Raw genomic sequence first — 3,838 nt, 5'->3', positions numbered from 1 at the left:
CAGTGGTGTGATCTTGGTTCACTGCAACCTCTGCCTCCCGGGTTCAAGTGATTTTCCTACCTCGGCCTCCCGAGTAGCTGGGATTACAGGTGTTTACCACCACACCCAGCTACTTTTTGTGTTTTTAGTAGAGATGGGGTTTCACCATGTTGGCCAGGCTGGTCTCGAACTCCTGACCTCAGGTAATCCACTCGCCTCAGCCTCCCAAAGTGCTGGGATTACACACGTGAGCCTGGCCATATCTGTATTTTTAGTAGAGACAGGGTTTCACTATGTTGGCCAGTCTGGTCTCGAACTCCTGACCTCAGGTGATCCATCTGCCTTGGCCTCCCAAAGTGCTGGGCTTACAGACATGAGCCACTGTGCCCAGCCTCTTCTTTTTTTTTTTTTTAACATTAGAAAAAAAAAAAAAAAACCCACATGGGAAATCGCAAACACAGTCCCCCCAGCCACCGATTATGCAGTCGAATTTCCTGCATTTGGGGATATTGCAGGGGTCAGCACACCTGGAATATGAGCCTAACCCTGGGAAAACCACCTTTGTGATCATAGCGTCTCCCCTGCCAGGTGAGTATGCAGGGTACTCTTCTAAACTTGGGGACTCAGCAATGAACATGCAGACAGAATCCTTGCACTGCAGTGTCCATGTCACATCTGTGTCTGTTTGTCTAATTGTCTCACTCATAGAATGTATGCGCCTCGAGGGCAGTCACTTTTTCTAATTAATTAGGAGTTATCTCCCTGGAAGATTGTCGACATGTGGCAGAACTCAGTGAATATTTACTAAACAGGTCCCATTGGGTCCCTCTTTGTGAGGTAAGAGTTTGGAGTTACAGTTCTCCAAACAAAAATGTCCCAACAGGGCACATAGAGGGAGCTTCTTGTTTCCGCGTTGTTTTCTATGGTAGTGCTATTGTTCTTCCCTAGAGTTTTCTCAGAGCCTTGCACTCTAGTGTCTATTGTGGATCCAGGTTGAGTTCTGAACGATTAAACGGGAAAGGCTGACAGCTGATCCTCGGATGGTTCATGTGCTGTTTTGCCGAGATACATACTAGGTGCCATGAAATCCACTGGGCTGAAAACATGGCCTCAGAAGAAGTCATTTTCCCCAAATCATTGGATCAGAAAGACTTCCATTTGCACGTCCTTCTAATTTCCCCTTTCCCCAAACAACACCTGCAGCCCCAACACCCTCGAATCCCTTCCCAGCGATGCTACCTGTAGGGAGGCAAAGGAACAAGGGAATGGACGTCTCCACCTTCAGGCACGTGTTGGTCTCCAGGCAAACTCAGCCTGCTGCTTTAGATTCTTCTGATTCTATTCTAGCCCTGCAGAAAGGAAGGCTTCATATTTCACTCTGGCTTTCAGGATTCAAGTCGGATTCTTACCAATTCAGGGTAAAAACAAAACAAAACAAAATGGGGAGAATTTACAGAGAAGTGTTACAAGCAACTCAAAGTCCAAACACTGCTCCTTTAGAGATGTAAATAATCTAGATTTTCGGAGGACCCTTTGTCCTTCCCTGGGGTGAAGCGGGAAGGAAGAGAGGCCCCCAAGGAACCCCTGACCTACCAAAGAACAAGCCCAAGGTGACAAGAAGCAGAAAAAAGGAAGTGCGATTCAAAAACATACATCTCACCCCTGAAATGGACATCAATTAAGGCTGAGATTCCATCCTGGGGTTCTGACGATGCAAACCATGAGAACGAAGCTAAGGGAGATTTATTTATTTATTTATTTATTTATTTATTGAGACAGAATCTCGCTCTGTCGCCCAGGCTGGAGTGCAGTGGCGCGATCTCGGCTCACTGCAAGCTCCGCCTCCCTGGTTCACATCATTCTCCTGCCTCAGCCTCCCTAGTAGCTGGGACTACAGGTGCCCGCCACCAAGCCCAGCTAATTTTTTGTATTTTTAGTAGAGACAGGGTTTCACCGTATTAGCCAGGATGGACTCGATCTCTTGACCTCGTGATCCACCCGCCTCGGCCTCCCAAAGTGCTGGGATTACAGGCGTGAGCCACCGTGCCAGGCCTAAGGGAGATTTCTAAATGTCATCACTAGGCTTCTTTGTGGAGTTACAGCCTTGTTATTTATCATGCACTGTTGGGAACATTGAAGTCCTGGGTTCGGCAGAGCTGGAACTTTCTGGCTTTCCTGCTGGGTTTCTCACCGCATACGTGTGATAGGTTCTTCGTAGAGTTGCCAGAAATGGGAGGGGAATTTTTTCTTTCTTCTTCCAATTCTTCTAGTCATTCTTCTAATAATTCTTCTAATCCTCCTCTTCCTCCTCCTCCTTCTCCTCCTCCTCCTTCTTCCTCCTTCTCCTTCTTCCTTCTTCTCCCTTCTTCTTCATTCTCCTCTCTTCCTCCTCCTCTCCCTCCTCCTCCTCCTTCCTTCTTTTCCATTCTTCTTCGTTCTCCTCTCCTCCTCCTCGTTCTCCTCCTCCTCCTCCCTCCTTCTTCCTCCTCCTCCTTCTCCTTCTTCTCTTTCTTCTTCATGCCTGTCTTCCAGTATCATACCAAACCAGGAGGAACGTGGCAACAGGAGGGAAGTACAGTGAATCAGGGATGGTGTCAGCCCCTGCTGGCTCAGGACTGTGATTTGGGGCACTGCAGCGCGCCTGCAAGGGTCACTCTGCATAAACCTGGCACTGTGGGAAATGGCTTACCTACCTGTGACCTGAAAAGCTCCATGTGTGTGGCCCGTGGGCCTGGGGTCCAGGTCACAGCTCCTCCCCACCGTTGTTCTGAAGCCTGAACCCCATGTCCCCGTGCCTCCAGCTACTCCTCTACAGCTTAGAGGAGAGAGCTGCGTGTACGCCAGGGCAAATCTAGACAGCCATAGCCTGGCTGTATTTCACCTTTATGCCTGCTGAGCCTCCTTCTGCTTTCAGAATGGGGAAATTCAGACATCAATCTGAGCTTTCCAAGAAGTTTCAGTTCCGTTTTTTAGACCAAGAGGAGGCACACGGATAGGTTTTGCCCACATGATGATGTGTAGGCAATAGGCAGGCCAGGTGGCCAACACCACTGCTCCCCAGCAAGGTTGCAGCGGCCATGGTCTCTGCTTTCCCCAGAGAGTCAGTCCTGTCTCCCTCCCTCTAATTTGACCCATTCGTATTGCTATGCGTGAACTTTTAACCAAGGCTTTGCCAGCTCTTCATTATAACGCGGCTCTTAGAAACTGCATTAAAAATGTGAAACTGCACACCAACGACATGGCTGTGCAAACTCAATTCTGTAAAAAATATTCTGTTTAATTGATTTTCTAAAAAAATCTATTATGTTTCTGTGAGCCTATTGATCTGCAGCTCCACAGAAGTAATGAAGAAGCTTTGTAATCAATAAGCCCAAAGCGTATCTTACCCAGTATCTGTTCTGCCGTCCGCCAAGGGTGTGACCGGCCGATTCCCCAGACAGCGTGGCGAGTATGAGCAGCCTTCTCTGTGTCTGTGGAGATTGATTTCTCTTGGCATAAACATAACAAACGAAACCCTGATGACTTTTCTTGCTCTGAAAGCCAAGGATATATCATATCAGTCATCACGAAACACACAAGAACACAACTTGCAAAAAGAAAAAAAAGAAAAACGATGCATTTTTAACCTCAGTGCATTGACTCCTCCCCCATACTTAATCAGGATAGTATTTTACTCCTTAGCTCTTACGATAGTCTTCTTTCTTTTGTATCCGCTCCTACCCCCCAATTCAGGTTGATTTCACAAGTCTTAGAAGGTTTTTCTGTTTTGGCGGTGAATATAAAGTACAGGTAACTGCAATCATTGGCTGATAATTCTGAGTAGAGCAAACATTGCTATCTTATCCTCTAGAAAATAATA

General features: G+C 47.2%; 1 non-coding gene across 1 annotated transcript; it reads right to left on the bottom strand.

Annotated features, from left to right (window-relative positions):
- Window positions 1–419: 419 nt before the first annotated feature.
- On the bottom strand, window positions 420–575 carry LOC117068089. The gene has a single exon (XR_004430956.1). It is a non-coding gene; the product is annotated as a U1 spliceosomal RNA (small nuclear RNA).
- Between the last annotated feature and the right edge of the window lie 3,263 nt (window positions 576–3,838).

The sequence above is a fragment of the Trachypithecus francoisi genome, unplaced genomic scaffold (genome assembly GCF_009764315.1).
Source record: "Trachypithecus francoisi isolate TF-2019V2 unplaced genomic scaffold, Tfra_2.0 Lachesis_group20, whole genome shotgun sequence".
Taxonomy (NCBI): Eukaryota; Metazoa; Chordata; class Mammalia; order Primates; family Cercopithecidae; genus Trachypithecus; species Trachypithecus francoisi.
The sequence above is the reverse complement of the archived record's forward strand: the minus strand, read 5'-3'. Positions and strand labels throughout refer to the sequence as shown.